Genomic DNA, 18070 nt, shown 5'->3' with positions numbered 1-18070 from the left:
AATTGACTCTCATAACAATGAAAATGGAGAGAAAGTTCTCTGGACCCTGAATAAAAGACTCAATAGCAGAGGCTATCCAACTTACTGAAGAAACTTTCTAAGACTTTGTAAGAACCCTGGTGGTTATCTTTGGGAGGTGGGAGGGTGGGACTTTGGTGATAGGTATAATGTGAAACTATACCTTGGAATCTGACAATCTTGTAATCTATTAATCACAAATTTTTTAAACTGGGAAACATCAGCAAGCATCCTGGTATATTAGTCAGCTTTCACTATGTTATTAACAAACCCCAGATGTCCAGGAAAGTGATGCAGAGAAGTCCTTAGCCAGGACATGCCATTTTATGGCAGAAGAACAGAGATGGTGGTGGCATTGAGTGATGGGAGTTCACAAAGGTTTGGCTCAAATGCAGTCCTCAGTGCTTCTCCCATCTCACAAAGCAAATGACACTGATGTCAAAGGAATGGAGAATATACTTCTGATAAAGGGACAGACTCAACAGAGACAGGCAGTGGATATTTTTAGGAATTAAGATACTGATGCCATCTGGGGAGTATCCCAAGAAGCAAAGGCTTAAGAGGCTGTGGAGGAAAAGGGACTCTGTTCCTCTGCTGGTGGGAATGCAAACTGGTGCAGCCCCTTTAGAAGGCTGTATGGGGAGTCCTTAAATAACAGTGGAAATTACCTTGTGATCCAACAATACCACTCTTGGGCATTTATCCAGTGGATACTCAGATATTATTAATTCAGAGGAACATGTGCATCCCCCCCCCATGTTCATAGCTGCATTATTCACAATAGCCAAAGAGTGGAAGCAGCCTAAATGCCCATCATCAGATGACTGGATAAAGAAGCTATGGGATATATATTGCATGCAATACTACTCTACAATCAAAAAAGATGATACTGTGTCCTTGTATATTGTGTCCTTTGGGACAAAGTGATGGAACTGGAGGTGATTACGCCTAATGTAAGAAATGAAAATCAACTAGTAGATGTTTTCACTCATGTGGAATCTAGAGATCTGATCCATATGAACTTGGGGAAAATCAAAAGCAGAAGCATGGGGGGAATCTTTGTTAATCATTATTAAATCACTAATTTTTTAAAAGATCAAAGAAAAAGCAGAAGAAGCAAACTTTCTAAGACTTTGTAAGGACCCTGGTGGTTATCTTTGGGAGGTGGGAGGGTGGGACTTTGGTGATGGGTATAATGTGAAACTATACCTTAGGATCTGACAATCTTGTAACCTATTAATCACAAATTTTTTCAACTGGGAAACATCAGCAAGCAAAACGATGGTTTCAGAGACATTCCTGAAAGTGGCTGGTTCTTGTAAGCAAATGTGATGTTAACTTTTCTAAATGCAGCCTGGAACAAAGATGATTTATCTAAGTGGTAGTTTTACCTGCAGAGTTGGTGCTGAGACTCATCTCTGTTGGGCCGGCCTGTCAGTGGGAATTTCTGCTAAAGTGGATGATGGGATACTTTGCCTCTCCTGATTATTTATATGCACCTTCCTACAGGGGGCTACTTAACCTGGAGTCCCACATTTCCCCTTCCCACTTGTACACTAACCACTTATCTGAGCAAGGGTCATTAACTCAATTCCTAAGCCAGAGAGGGGGTACATTAAGGCTATGATTTAATATATACAAGCCAGGTTTGCCTTTGTGAATAGAGATAGTTTATGAAGTTAAAGGCTGTCATTTTCATCAAATTCACGGTGACTATGGCCCGATATTCTAAGCACCAATATTTTGTATTTATTTTTTTAGATAAGAGAGACTGAGGAGCAGAGAGGATTAAAGAGACCACAGCACTAAAGCTCCCGTCAGTGTGGGAGAGGCCATGCTGTAACCTGGGTTGCACAGCTGGCAAAGCAACACACTAGCCAAGGGAGCTATTTTGCTGGCCTGCCAGTCTTTTAAAGTTCAACTCTTTTTAATTATTTTTTTAATTTTATTAACAGTTCATTAGTTAGCTTTGCTGTATTTTCTTTTTAACCAGAGTACTTCTCTACCGTGCCTTATGGAGGTATGAAGGATTGAACCTGGGATCTGGGAGCCTCAGATATGAGAATCTGTCTGTATAACCATTATGCTATCTCCCCAGCCCTCAACTCAATTTCAATGCCATACAGCTAGCTGGCTGTGATCCACAACACTCTACCCTACCCCATCCCCCTTGGTAGTCTGGAATGTTCTCATCTATCTCAGAAAACTTCATCCTGGATCCTCTTAACTGAGTGTATAACTTCAGTACAGTAGAGTGGAAAACTTGTTAGCTGAACAGTTCAACGGTCTGTTACAAATGCATAATGTAGTGAGCCTCTAGAGCAAGACACAGACTATTTCCAGCTAATCTGTAGACCCTTACATGTTTATGCCCCAATCCATACCACTGGCTGGGGTTAGGGGGTGGGTGGGGGGTAGCGATGTTCCCCGTCAGTGGAGCTGGGTTTTATCATCATAGATTAGCTTTGTTTGTTTTTGAAACTCACATAGATGGTATATAAGCGTTATCTGGCTTTTGGGATGTTACTGTTGCTCAAAACTGTAAGAGGTCCATTCATTTTATTAGATAAACCAACAAGCTGGTTCTTTTTCTTTTTTGGAGGGAGGTGATTAAATAACTCCTTGGTGACTTGCTTTGCTTTACACTACTGTGCTGAAAATCCAGTTTCCAAGAAACTATCAAGGACATTAGTGAAGACTTAACTGCAAGCTTTTTTTGTCAAGCCATTTATTTTTTATCTGTAATAAATAGTGACTTACAAGGTTGTAAGACTACACGGTATAGTTGGTTCCAAAATGCATCCACCACCGAAGTTCTGTACCACTACCCACTCGTTCTTGGTTCACTACTGTCTAGTATTCCATAACGTGGATATGACATTTTCCTATACAACCACTGATTGCCACTTGAGTAGTTTCCAATTGAGGGCTATAAATGTACACTTGAAAAATGATGTGACCTATCCTGACCTCTTCCCTCCATAGCTCTTAAACACAGGCAACTAATATTTTAACACCTTACTGGACATAGTAGGAGAATTTTCTCCAGGAAATGTCATAACCAGAAAATAGGCAACCATTCTCGAATTGGACTAAAAGTAGCCTGGCCAAGTATATCCTTTCACTGTGAAAGAGGTTCCATCACAGACTACAAATTATACCGTTACCTTCCAAAGGGATGGGGCAAGGAGGGGACGGACTTAAAAATAGTAACATTGGCGATTCCCCAACACTGATTCATCCAGAGCACCATATGGTGCAGCTCAGCCATAAGCCCCACCACATACTTGGGAGCACATAGTAGTCTCAAGTCAGGAAGCACAGTCAGCCAAGGCTCACAAGATATCTATGGAGTTTTTTGTTTGGTTGTTTTTTTTTAACTCTTTAAAATGAATTACTTAGCAAACAACAACAAAAACTATCACCAGCGGACAAAACAAGGATTACAAGAAAGCACTGCTATTACAGCATCAGAAATCATGGTATGGCCCGCTCAGAACAAAGTTAGAATGTTATTAAACAAAGTGAGCACTGGAATCAGAGGGGACACGTGGGAGGGGTGGAAGCTTGCATCTGATGTGATAGCACAAGAATTGTTTGCTAGCAGGGACAGAAAATTATATACACACAGACGTAGAGGCATGAAACTATACTCCTAAGATCTTATGTGTAAACCAGTGTTAAATCCACTTTTTGGAAAAGGAAAAGAAAGCTCACATTCAGCAGCAGGAGAAGGGGTTCTGGGGGACAGGACATGCTTTGCCACGCATGAGGCTCTGACTTGGTGCCTGTTGTTACATAGGGACAAGAGGTTTTCAGGTATGTCTGTCTCTTTCTCCCTCACACACACACAAAATAAATAAATCTTTGAAAATTAAATAGGGGGACAGATTGAGGCACAACTAGTTAAGTACATGTATCACAGCATGCGTAAGGATCCAGGTTTAAGCCCTTGGACCCCATCTGCAGGGAGGAAGCTTGGCAAAGCAGTTTTGCAGGTGTCTCTCTGTCTCTCTCCTTCCCTCTCCCTCTTTATCTCCACAATTTCTCTTGCTCTTATCAAAAGGCAAAAAAGATAAGCGTAAGAAAAAACTGTTCGACATCATTAATCACTATGAAAATGCAGATCAAAACTATAATGATATATCACTATGCATAATATAAAATGAACACCTTTTTAAACTGAGCTTACGCAGTACTGGTGAGAATATAATGTAACTATAATCCATATATTTTTCAGGTAAATATGAAAAATTATACATCCACTCTGTAAAATGTCAGTTTTTCAGAAAAGTAAACATATACAACACTAATTCCACACCAGCTTTTCCTCCCAAAATAGAAAAACATATGGTGGTCCAGGAGGTGGCGTAGTGATAAAGCTTTGGACTCTCAAGCAAGAGGTCCCGAGTTCGATCCCCGGCAGCAAGCATATGTGCCAGAGTGATGTCTGGTTCTTTCTCTCTCCTCTTATCTTTCTCATAAATAAATAAAATCCTGAAAGAAAGAAAGAAAGAAAGAAAGAAAGAAAGAAAGAAAGAAAGAAAGAAAGAAAGAAAGAAAGAAAAAGGAAAGAAGAAAAACATATGGAGGGACTGGGTGGTGGCAATCCTGGTTGAGCCACACCTTACAAGGATCCAGGTTTGAGCCCCTGATCCCCATCTGCAGTGGGAAGCTTTACAAGTGGTGAAGCAGGTCTGCAGGTGTCTCTTTCTCTCCCCTTTTTTTTCAAATTTTTTTATTATTTTGCCTCCAGCATTATAGCTGGGGTTTAGTGCCTGCACTACATAATTCACTGCTCCTAGAGACTATTTTATCCCATTTTTGTTGCCCTTATTATTATAGTTATTGCTGTTTTTGTTGGACAGGACAGAGAGAAAATCAAGTAGGAGAGGAAGACAGAGGGGGAGAGAAAGACAGACACCTGCAAACCTGCTTCACTGCTTGTGAGGCGACACCCCCCCCCCTGCAGGTGGGGAGCTGGGGACTCCAACTGGTATCCTTACACAGGTCCATACGCTTCATGCCATGTGCACTTAACCTGCTGCGCTACCACCCAGCCCCCTCTCTCTCCCTCTCTATTTCCCTCTTCCCTCTGAATTTCTGGCTGTCTCTATCCAACAAATAATGATTTTTTTTTAAAAAATTAAGATACATTATTTAAGAAATATGTCCACTAGTCTGTGAATCTAAAGCCACAACTACTTTTCAAAAGGTATGAAAACTTTTTGGTGGTGAGAAGTGGAATGTGAGAGTGTCATTCACAGTAGGGCACCAAAGTAAAGACCCTGGGGTAAGGGTGAGAGTGGATGTTCAGCTTCCCGGGGTGGTGGGCAGGGGTGGGGATGGAATAGGACATACTATTTTGGTGGTGGGAATGGTGTTTATGTACACTCCTATTAATTTGTAGTCATATAAATCACTAATTGAGAGGGGGGAAATTGATTGTATGTCTCAAACTTTTTAAAGCACAGACTGAGTCTTTCTAATACATAGGCTGAGTCTTTGATATGTTGACTCTCTTAAAATTCTAGACCAGGTAGGACAGAAGCAACCAATGGCACAGCTATATACAAATAATGTCAAATGACATAAATTATAATGATGTTGTGTATGATACAGCAAATGTTAACACAGGGATTCTTCAAAGTTAACCCAATTCCTCTATACAGTCTATATTTCCCCCAGTCCTGGAACCTCTAGGAGAGGGCTCACTTTCCTGCATGCTTCTCTCAATTCATATCAAATGATATTGCATCTGCTGATCCCAACCTAACCAACGTAACAAGTACCACCTCAGCATGCTACACTTCAGACTGGGTCCAGAGACTTCAGGTGTGGAATGTCAACCTTTCACCCTCATTATGCAGGTAAGACCTTTCCTTTCATAGTATTCTCTAATTCCATTCCAGGAGCTTCACTTCCTAACAAAGTCCCAAAATCTAGATATAGACCAGGTCCCATGAGATAGAGTATAGGTTCACATGTATCCATAAATTTGGGCAAACTATATACCTGAAAGCAAAAGTACAAAATAGTCTGCAGTGAGTCAGTATAAAGTTCCTAATGAAATAGTATCTAATTAGACTTAGATACCCTTCTCACCTACTTCCTATTACAGTTCTCTCACTCACTCCAAAGCTAACCTTAGCAAAGCAAGGACTGCAAAAGGTTAATAAGGGCAAGAGACTGGAATACTTTAACGATGACTCTTTAGTCACTATCAGGCCACCCCATCAGCTGGGGCCCTATTTGGGGAGTCTTAGCCTATGGTTTTGTCAATGTTTCGTTTTTATAAATTAAAAAAAAAAAATTTAAGAGTGTCATTCAGACTAGAGGGAGGCATAAAAAACCTTCTCAGAAAAGCAACAGTTCAAGGAATCAACTATCACCTTCCCTGCAAGAAGTTCTGAAAGGTCTCTAGTAAAAAATCAGATAACAATAAACATGCAGAAGAATGAAACTGAACCACTCTATTTCACCAAATACAAAAGTAAATTCCCAGTGGATCAAGGACTTGAATGTTAGACCAGAAACTGTCAGATACTTAGAGGAAAATATTGGCAGAACTCTTTTCTGCATAAATTTTAAAGACATCTTCAATGAAACGAATCCAATTAAAAAGAAGACTAAGGCTAGCATAAACCTATAGGACTACATCAAATTAAAAAGCTTCTTCACAGCAAAAGAAACCACTACCCAAACCAAGAGACCCCTCACAGAATAGGAGAAGATCTTTACATGCCATGTATCAGACAAGAGGCTAATAACCAAAATATATAAAGGACTTGCCAAACTCAACAACAAGAAAACAACCCCATCCAAAAATGGGGAGAGGACATGGACAGAATATTCACCACAGAAGAGATCCAAAAGGTCAAGAAACACATGAAAAAATGCTCCAAGTCTTTGATTGTCAGAGAAATGCAAATAAAGACAACAATGAGGGAGTCAGGCGGTGGCACAGCAGGTTAAGCGCACGTGGCACTAAGCGAAAGGACCGGCATAAGGTTCGAGCCCCTGGCTCCCCACCTGCAGGGGAGTCGTTGCACAAGCGGTGAAGCATGTCTGCAGGTGTCTATCTTTCTCTCCTCTTCTGTCTTCCCCTCCTTTCTCCACTTCTCTCTGTCCTATCCAACAATAATGACATCAATAACCACAACAATGTTAAACAACAAGGGCAACAAAAGGGAAAATAAATAATTTTTTTTAAAAAGACAACAATGAGATACCACTTCACTCCTGTGAGAATGTCATACATCAGAAAAGGTAGCAGCAGCAAATGCTGGAGAGGTTGTAGGGTCAAAGGAACCCTCCCTGCACTGCTGGTGGCAATGTAAATTGGTCCAACCTCTGTGGAGAACAGTCTGGAGAAGTCTCAGAAGGCTAGAAGTAGACCTACCCTATGATCCTGCAATTCCTCTCCTGGAGATATATCCTAAGGAGCCCAACATACCCATCCAAAAAGATCTGTGTACACATATGTTCTTAGCAGCACCATTTGTAATAACCAAAACCTGGAAGCAACACAGGTGCCCAACAACAGATGAGTGGCTGAGTAAGATGTGGTATATATACACAATGGAATACTACTCAGCTATTAAAAATGGTGACTTCACCATTTTTAGCCAATCTTAGGTGAATCTTGAAAAATTCATGTTAAGTGAAATAAGTCAGAAACAGAAGGATGAATATGGGATGATCTCACTCTCAGGCAGAAGTTGAAAAACAAGATCAGAAGAGAAAACACAAGTAGAACCTGAACTGGAATTGGCGTACTGCACCAAAGTAAAAGACTCTGGGGTGGGTGGGGGGAAGTATACAGGTCTAAGAAGGATGACAGAGGACCTAGAGGGGGTTGTATTGTTATATGGAAAACTGAGAAATGCTATGCATGTACAAACTATTGTATTTACTGTTGAATGTAAAACGTTAATTCCCCAATAAAGAAATTTTTTAAAAATTGGTTTTTAATTTGAAAAACAAGATCAGAAGAGAAAACACAAGTAGAATCTGAACTGGAATTGGCATATTGCACCAAAGTAAAAGCCTCTGGGGGGAGGGAGGGTTTCAGACTCTGGAACAGGATGGCAGAGGACCTAGTGAAAGTTGTATTGTAATGTGGAAAACTGAGAAATGTTATGCATGTACAAACTACTGTACTTACTGTCCACTGTAAGACATTAATCCCTGAACAAAGAAATAAAAAGAAAAGAAAGAAATGCATCAGGAGTCAGGCGGTAGCACAGCAGGTTAAGCGCATGTGGCATGAAGCGCAAGGACCAGCATAAGGATCCCGGTTCAAGTCCTTGGCTCCCCACCTGCAGGGGAGTTACTTCACAGGCAGTGAAGCAGGTCTGCAGATGTCTTTCTTTCCCCCTCTGTCTTCCCCTCCTCTGTCCATTTCTCGCTGTCCTATCTAACAATGATGACATAAATAACAACAATAATAACTACAACAACAATGAAAAACAACAAGGGTATGAAAGGGAAAATAAATAAATACAAAAAAAATTTTTTAAAAAAATGCATCATGCATTTTCTTACAACCCACTATTTTAAAAAATCATACAACTCAACAACAAAAAAACAAGCAACTAGTAAAACGGTAAACAAAATATCTGGATAGAGATTTGACCATATAAGGCAAATAGATGGACCACAGATGTATCCAAAAAATAAAAAAATAAAAAACGGAACTTCATTTATTACTAAAGAAATGGAAGTTAAAACTACAAAGATATAACCACTTCATAACTAGTAAGAACGGCTTCTATGGGGAGCTATGACACAGGTAGAGTGCTCACTAATGTTACAGTGTGCAAGGACCCAGATTCGACTCCCTGGCTTCCCGCCTGCAGGGGAGAAGCTTCACACGCAGTGAAGCATGTCTGCAGGTTGTCTATCTACCTCTCTCTCTTCCTCCTCCCCTCTCAATGTCTCTGTCCAATCAAATATAAGAAAAACAAAATTAAAACAAAGTTTTTAAAAATGGCTTATATCATAAGAGCCACAAACACCAAGTGCTGGTTCAGGATGTGGAGAAAAAGGAACTCTGTTACACTGTTGGTGGGAATTCCAGTTAGTATAGCCCTTATGAAAAATATTATGGAAATTCTGAAAAAATAAAGGAAAAACCTTATAATATTACAATACCAGTCTTTGGCCTATATCCAAAAAACATGAAAACACTAATTCAAAAGAATACATGCACAAGGTCAGACAGTGGCACACCTGACTGAGTGCACATTTACTATGTGCAAAGACCCAGGTTCAAACTTGCAGTCCCTACCTGCAGGAGGGAGAGCTTCACAAGTGGTGAAGCAGTGCTACAGGTGTCTCTCTCTCCTTCACTACATCCCACTTCTCTCTCAATTTCTCTGTCTTAACCAATAAAATAATATATTTTTTTTTAAGAACACATGTGGGAGTCGGGCGGTGGTGCAGCAGGTTAAGCACACATGTCACAAAGTGCAAGGACCGGCAAAAGGATCCCAGTTGAGCCCCCGGGTCCCCACCTGCAGGGGAGTTGCTTCACAGGCAACTAGTTGCTACCACAGGTACCAGAGTGATGTCTGGTTTTTTCTCTCTCACCTCCTACTTTCTCATTAATAAATAAAAAATCTTAAACAAAAAAACCTACAAGGCCTGCATTACTGTGATACCAAAGCTACACAGGTACAAGGGAACTATGGGGCAAGAGAAAGAGCTTAGCAGGTAGGGAGCATGCCTTGCCATACACATAGCCCCAGTTAGAGCCCTGAAACTGCACATCTGTACCATAGCACTGGGAGGCACTTGAAGCAGATTTTAGTGTAGCCATCACTGCAGTAGGGGAAGCTTCAATGCTGTAGTTTCTTTCTCTCTCCCCCCTCCCTCCTTCTAGTGTCTCACCTCTCATTTTATTTTATTTTATTTTATTTATGTGTCAAGTAGAAAATATCGACAAAACCACAGGCTAAGAGGGGTAAAATTCCACACATTTCCTACCACCAGTTCCATATCCCACCCCCTCTACTAGAATCATCATAAGCATCATCTCTCTATTCCTTCCATCTGAAAAAGTCAACCCACAAGGCTAAAGCCACAATGATGACATCAGTGATATCTCTCTATGCAAGCAGTAAACCAAAAAAAGAAATCAAGAAAACATGCCAACCACACTTCCCTGGATAGACAACCCCGCCAATGTGTCCTAGAGCTCTACCTCCCCAGATCCCAGCCCTACTAGGGAAAGAGAGAGACAGGCTGAGAGTATGGATCGACATGCCAACACCCATGATCAGCAGGGAAGCAATTACAGAAGTCAGACCTTCCACGTTCTGCATCCCATAATGATCCTGGGTCCATACTCCCAGAGGGATCAAGACTAGGAAAGCTATCAAGGAAGGGGATTGGATATGGAGTTCTGGTGGTTGGAATTGTACCCTTCTTGTCCTATGATCTTTTCAATATCTCTATTTATAATACATAAAAAATGTAATTGCCAAAAAAAAAGCAATCTCATTTAGAATAGCAAAAAAAAAAAACTGGGTATCTAGGAATAAACTCAACAGAGGAAGCAACAGACTTGTATAGTAAAGACTATGAGTCATTGCAAACGAAAATGAAAGACATAAGGAAATAGAAAGCCATCCCATGCACATGGGCTGGAAGTCTGAACAACATTAACTTGACTGTTTTACTCAAAGCAACATGTAAATCCAATGTGATCCCTGCCAAATTCCCAATGAATATTCTTCCCCACCCAGGCGGTGGGGGGGGGGGGAGGGCAGGAGAGAAAGAAGAGAGAGAGACTGCCTAGAAGGGCTTGTGAGGCAGTACAGTGATTAAGGTACTGGACTTGCAACCTGAGTTCAGGCCCAGTCATTGCACAGGCCAAAATGAATTCTTGGTCTCTATCTCTATACCTCTCTCACCATTAATAAATCAGATTTCTAAATAATTTTATTTATTTATTTTGGATAGAGACAGAAAGATTGAGAGTGGGATAGAGACACCTACAGACCTGCTTTACCACCCATGAGGCTTCACTCCTTCAGGTGGGGACTGGGGGTTTGAATCCAAATGCAAATCCTTGTGAACATGTACAATGTGCACCACTGACCTTTTTTTTTTTTTTTGCCTCAAGGGTTATTGCTGAGGCTCAGTGCCTGCACTACAAGTCCACTGTTCCTGGCAACCATCTTTTTTTTCCATTGTTTATTGTTTTCGATGGGTTATGTTGTTTTCGCCGGGCTGGCTTCACAAGTGGGTAACAGACGATCAGGGACTCATGGTTGAGCTGTAGGCAGTATCTCTTTATTCATACAGGACGCAGCACAATCTAAGCCGAGCTAAGCTAAACTCAAGGTAAAGTACTGTAAAACTCACAATGCTGTCTTTATATATACTTGCCAAGTAAGGTGGAAACAGGATGTGACATAGAGAGGGTGGAGAGAAAAGTGACTGGTGAAAATCAGAGAGTGACAAAGAGGGGGCAGATTAGGCGAGAATCCTATCACTGAACCACAAATGCCCTGGAGGGAGGGTGGAACTTGTTAACAGTGGTTATGTAAATAGAATGAAGTGGTTATGTAAATAGAATAGTGTTAAGCAGGGGGGATTTAAACCAAATGAAACAGAAAGGGTCTCATGCATACCAACAATTGTTGTTGCTATTATTGTTGTTGCTATTATTGTTATTGTTGCTATTATTGTTATTGTTTCTACTGTTGTTGCTGTTGTTATTGCTACTGTTGCTGTTGTTAGTATTGTTGCTATTACTGTTGTCATTGCTATTACTGTTGTTGCTGCTGCTGCTGTTGATATAGGACAGAGAAATTGAGAGAGAAGACAGAATGGGGAGCAATAGACGGATACCTACAGACCTGCTTCACTGCTTGCAAAGTGCTCCCCCTCAATCCCCACAGGTGGGGAACTGGGGGCTTAAACCAGGATCCTTGTGCTGGTCCTTGTGCTTTGAGTATGTGCACTTAACCTGGTGTGCTACCACCAGGCCCCCATAAATCAATTTTCAATAAAAGAATAAAATTTGGAGCAGTGGCATACCCATTTAAACACACAGATTACCAAGCAAAAGGACCTGGGTTCAAACCCCCACTCCCCACCTGCAAGAGGTCAGCTTCAGGAGTGGTGAAACAGATTTACAGGTGTCTATTTTTCTCTCCCTATTTCTTGCCCTCTCTCAATTTCTCTCTGTCCAATAATAAAAATTAGAAAGAAAGAAGGGGAAAAAAAAAAAGGAAAAAATGGTCACCAGGAGCAGTAGATTCATAGTGCTGGCACAAAGCCCTAGCAAGATTCCTGGTGGCAATAAAAAAAGGAGGAGGAGGAGGAGAAGAAGGAGGGGGGAAGGTGGGAAAGGGAGAAGAATGAAACAAATAAAATTTAGAGCCCAGGAGGTATACAGTAAATTGCTGGACTCTCAAACATGAGACCTCTGACAATGTCTGTACCATATTGATGCTCTGGCTCTTTCTCCTTCTCTCCTACCCTCCCTCTCTTTCCTTCTCATTAGTAACTGAGTATAAATTGAAGAAAAGGCAAGGAGTCCGGTAGTAGCACAGAGGGTTAAACACATGTGGCGCAAAGCACAAGGACCGGCATAAGGATCCCAGTTCGAGCCCCTGGCTCCCCACCTGCAGAAAGTCGCTTCACAAGCAGTGAAGCAGGTCTACAGGTGTCTATCTTTCTCTCCCCCCTGTCTTCCCCTCCTCTCTCCATTTCTCTTTGTCCTATCTAACAACAACAATAATAAGTACAACAATAAAGCAACAAGGGCAACAAAAGGAAATAAAAAATAAAAAATAATTTAAAAAATTTTTAAAAGAGACTAAAAAAGAAAAGGCAAAAATATTTTTTAATTATTTTTAAAAAGTTAATTTCACTCATATGGAATCTAAGAGATAACACACAGTATGAAATTTCAGTAGACCCTGATCTTTCACAGCAGATCTAGGGAACTCTGGGGTGGGAAGAGGGAGGTGAGGGTAGGCTGGGTAGGGGGGAATGCTGGGAAGTGTTTACAGGGTCTGGAGACCCAGTGCTTGGAGGATGACAGATTGGTGGAGGAAGAGTATTCTGACAACCTTAATTGGAAGATGTGGAACTGCACCCTTGACATGTCAACGTAAGCCTGCAAATCAATATTTCCTCAGAAGAGTGATGAAAATAATAATAATAATAATAATAAAAATAGTAAGGGTTAGGACCAGGTGGTGATGCACCTGGCTAAGTGCTCACATTATAGTGCACAAGAACCCAGGTTCAAGCCCCTGGGCCCCACCTACAGGGGGAAAGCTTCACCAGTGATGAAGCAGGGCTGCAGGTGTCTCTGTCTCTGTCCATCTCTATCTTCCCCACCACTCTCATTTTCTCTCTTTAAACAACAATAAATAAATCAAAATATTTTTTTTAAATATTAAGGGTTAATATACCATGCTAAATGACATTTATCTCTGAATTGTAACAATGATTCAGCATAGGCAAATCAATGTAAGGGGTTTTCACACCACATTAACAGGATGAAAAAATTAAAATTAAGGACTAGGGAGACAGCATAATGGTTCTGCAAGACTGTCATGCCTGAGGCTCCCAGGTCCCAAGTTCAATCCCCAGCACCACTATAAACCAAAATGGAGTAGCGCTCTGGTTTATATCTCTCTGTGTATCTTTCTCTTTGTATCTCTCTCATTAAAGTATTTTTAAAAAATTTAAATTATGGGAGTTGGGCGGTAGCACAGCGGGTTAAGCACATGTGGTGCAAAGTGCAAGGACCGGCATAAGGATCCCGGTTCGAGACCCAGCTCCCCACCTGCAAGGAAGTCACTTCACAAGTGGTGAAGCAGGTCTGCAGGTGTCTGTCTTTCTCTCCCCCTGTCTTCCCCTCCTCCTCCATTTCTGTCCTATCCAACAACAACGACATCAATAAAAACTACAACAATAAAACAAGGGCAACAAAAGGGAATAAATAAATAAATATTTTTTAAAAAATTAGAATTACATGATCACAGCTCAGAAATATAGTTCATTGGTAAAACGCATGCTTCATAAATATGGTTTTTCACATACAAAATTAAATGACTAAACTCAACATGCTCGAATGTACCTCTACACAATAAAGATCATATCTAAGAAACTCATAGAAGGTCCTGGGACACAGTGCAGTGCTTATGCAAAAGTCTTCTGAGACTGAGGCTCTGAAGTTCAATCTCCAGCACCACCACAAGGCAGCGGTTGGGGGGTGGCGGGAGGTAGAGGAGGAGGAAGACGACGACGACGACGACTAAATAGAAGAAAAAGAGGGGAGAAGAAGAGAAAAAGATAAAGAAAAGAGAGAGAGAAAGATATGTGGCTTGGGAGGTGGTACAGTGGATAAAGCATTGGGTTCTCAACCATGAGGTCCTTAGTTCAATCCCTGGCAGCACAAGTACCAGAGTGATGTCTGATTCTCTCTCTCCTCCTATGTTTCTCATGAATAAATAATTTTTTAAAAAGAGATAGATAGTAGAGCACCAAAGTAAAAACCCTGTGGTAAGGGGAGGGTGGACATGCGGCTTCCTGGGCCGGTGGGGAGTGGGGGTGGGTGGGTGGGATGGGACACAGTCTTTTGGTGGTGAGAATGGTGTTTATGTACACTCCTAGTAAAGTGTAGTCATATAAATCACTAGTTAATATGAGAGGGGGAAAATTAATTGTATGTCTCAAAGTTTTAAAACACAGACTGAGTCTTTTTAATATAGAGGCTGTGTATTTGATATGCGGACTCTCTCAAAAGCCTAGACCAAAAAGTAGATCAGAAGCAACCAGTGGCACAGCTATATAAGATGCTAGTACTATACAGCAAACCCTAACAAAAGGACTTTTCAAAGTTAACTCAATTACCAAATAATGTGATGATAACATTAACTATCGATTGTCTTTTTGAACCCTAAGACAGCAGGAACCTCACATCTCCACTAGAGAGCCTATATTTCCCCCAGTCCTGGAACCATTGGATAGGGCCCACTTTCCCGCATGCCTCTCCCAATCCATATCAAATAATATTGCATCTGCCAATCGCAACCTAATCAACGCAACGATTGCCACCTCAACATGCTTCAGCTCAGACTGTGTCCAGAGACTTCACGTGTGGAATGACAACCCTTCAGCTTCATTACTCAGGTGAGACCTTTCCTTTCATAGTATTCTCTAATTCCATCCCAGGATGGAATTATTTTTGTAACAAAGTCCAAAAACCTAGATATAGACCAGGTTCTGTGAGAGAGAGCTTATGTTCACACGTATCCATAAACTAGTGCAAAATATATACCCGAAAGCAGAAGTACACTAGAGTTTGCAGTGAGTACCCCCCCAACACTTCCTCTCCACTATTCCAACCTTTGGGTCCATGATTGCTCAACAATTTGTTTGGCTTTGTATGTTAACTCTCTTTTCAGCCACCAGGTTCCAGATGCCATCAGGATGCTGGCCAGGCTTCCCTGGACTGAAGACCCCACCAATGTGTCCTGGAGCTCAGCTTCCCCAGAGACACACCCTACTAGGGAAAGAGAGAGGCAGACTGGGAGTATGGATCAACCAGTCAACGCCCATGTCGAGCGGGGAAGCAATTACAGAAGCCAGACCTTCTACCTTCTGCAACCCACAATGACCTTGGGTCCATACTCCCAGAGGGCTAGAGAATGGGAAAGCTATCAGGGGAGGGGATGGGATATGGAGATTGGCTGGTGGGAATTGTGTGGAGTTGTACCCCTCCTACCCTATGGTTTTGTTAATTTATCCTTTCTTAAATAAAAAATAAATTTAAAAAGAGAGATAGATAACATACTCAAAGATGAATATTTTCAAGCCTTTCCTCTAAAGATGAAGAAAAAAACAAGGATACCCACTATCACCATTACCCACATAGTCAACGACTGCCACCTCTCCAGATTCAAAGGAGGTCTCGAAACTTTACATCAGGCTCAACCTGACGCTGTTGACTGGCTATGGAAGAAGGGCAAATGCTAGAAGAAGAAGACCATTATTCAATATAGTTAGTACTGGAAACTATTTACCACTGTTAAGCAAGACAAAATTAAAAGACCTCAAATCAGAAAGGAAGAAGTTAAACTGTCATGTGAATAATCTTATATAATAACAAAATCACAAAGACTAATCCAAATACTGCTAAAACTAGCAAATTGTTCAGTCAAGTTCCAGGATACAAAAATCAATATGGGGGCCAGAGGCAGTACACAGAGTTAAGTGCATATAGTACATAGGACCCACACAAGGATCCCAGTTTGAGCCTCCAGCTCCCCATTTGCAGGGGGGTTACTTCATAAGCAGTGAAGCAGGTCTGCAAGTCTCTCTCTCTCTCTCTCATTCTCCCTATCTTCCCCTCCCCTCTCAATTTCTCTCTGTCCTATCCAAAAAATAAATAAATAATTTTAAAAGGAGCAATGGATTCATATTCAGGAGAAACACATGCATAGTACAGGCACTGAGCCCCAGCGATAACCCTGGAGGCAAAAAGAAAACACATCAATTTGCAAAAAAAAAAAAGTTGCAATTCTGTGCCTTTAATAAACATCTTCAAAACAGCTCACCTGGATAGTATACCTGCTTTGCTATTCACATGATACAGGCTTGGGCTTAGGCCTCACCGCACTGAAGGAATCTTTGGTGCTATGGTATGTTTCCCTGTCTCATCTATCTGAAAAAATCATCATAAATCAGAGAAGTCCAGAAGAGAAAAAGAGAGAGAGAGAGAGAGAGAGTTAAGTGCACATGGCATGAAGTCCAAGGATCAGTGTAAAGATTCTAGTTCAAGCCCTGGCTCCCCACCTGGAGGGGAGTTATTTCACAGGTGGTGAAGCAGGTCTGCAGGTGTCTTCTTTCCCCATCTTCCCCTCCTTATTCCATTTCTCTCTGTCCTATCCAACAATTATGATGTCATTAACAACAATAAAAACAAGGGCAACAAAATGGAAAATAAATAATAATAATAATAATAAATAAATTTTTAAAATATTAAAAAATGAAATGAATGAATGTATCTGAGTTCACAATGGCATCAAAAATAATAAGATGTGGGGTGGGATGGGACATAGTCTTTTGGAGGTGGGAATGGTGTTTATGTACACTCCTAGCAAAATGTAGACATATAAATCACAATTTAATTAATATGAGAGGGGAAAATTGATTGTATTTCTCAAACTTTTAAAGCATAGACTGAATCTTTTTAATACATAGGCTAAGTCTTTGATATGTTGACTCTCTCAAAATCCTAGACCAGGGAGAACAGAAGCAACCAACCGGTGGCACAGCTATATACAAGATATTGGGTATTATACAGCAAACCCTAACAAAGGGATTTTTCAAAGTTAACCCAATTACCAAATAATGTGACGATAACAATGATTATCCATTGTCTTCTTGAACCCTAAGACAGCAGAAACCTCACATTTCTACTATATAGCCTATATTTCCCCCAGTCCTGGAACCTTAGGGTGGGGCACACTTTCCTGCATGCTTCTCTCAATTCATATCAAATAATATTGCATCTGCCAATCACAACCTAATCAACGCAACAAGTGACACCTCAGCATGCTTCACTGCAGAATGTGTCCAGAGACTTCAGGTGTGGAATGACAACCCTTCAGCTTCATTACTCAGGTGAGACCGTTCCTTTCATAGTATTGTCTAACTCCATTCCAGGTGGTTCACTTCCTAACAAAGTCCCAAAACCTAGATATAGACCAGGTCCCCTGAGACAGAGCATATGTTCACACCTATCCATAAACTAGGGCATACTATATGCCTGAAAGCAAAAGTACACAATAGTCTGCAGTAAGTACCCCCCAACACTTCATCTGCACTATTCCAGCCTTTAGGTCCATGATTGGTCAACAATTTGTTTGGCTTTGTATGTTAACTCTCTTTTCAGCCACCAGGTTCCAGATGCCAGCATGATGCTGACCAGACTTCCCTGGACAGCCAACCCCACCAATGTGTCCTGGAGCTCCACTTCCCCAGAGACTCACCCTACTAGGGAAAGAGAGAGGCA

This window comes from Erinaceus europaeus, chromosome 10 (genome assembly GCF_950295315.1).
Source record: "Erinaceus europaeus chromosome 10, mEriEur2.1, whole genome shotgun sequence".
Taxonomy (NCBI): Eukaryota; Metazoa; Chordata; class Mammalia; order Eulipotyphla; family Erinaceidae; genus Erinaceus; species Erinaceus europaeus.
The sequence above is the reverse complement of the archived record's forward strand: the minus strand, read 5'-3'. Positions refer to the sequence as shown.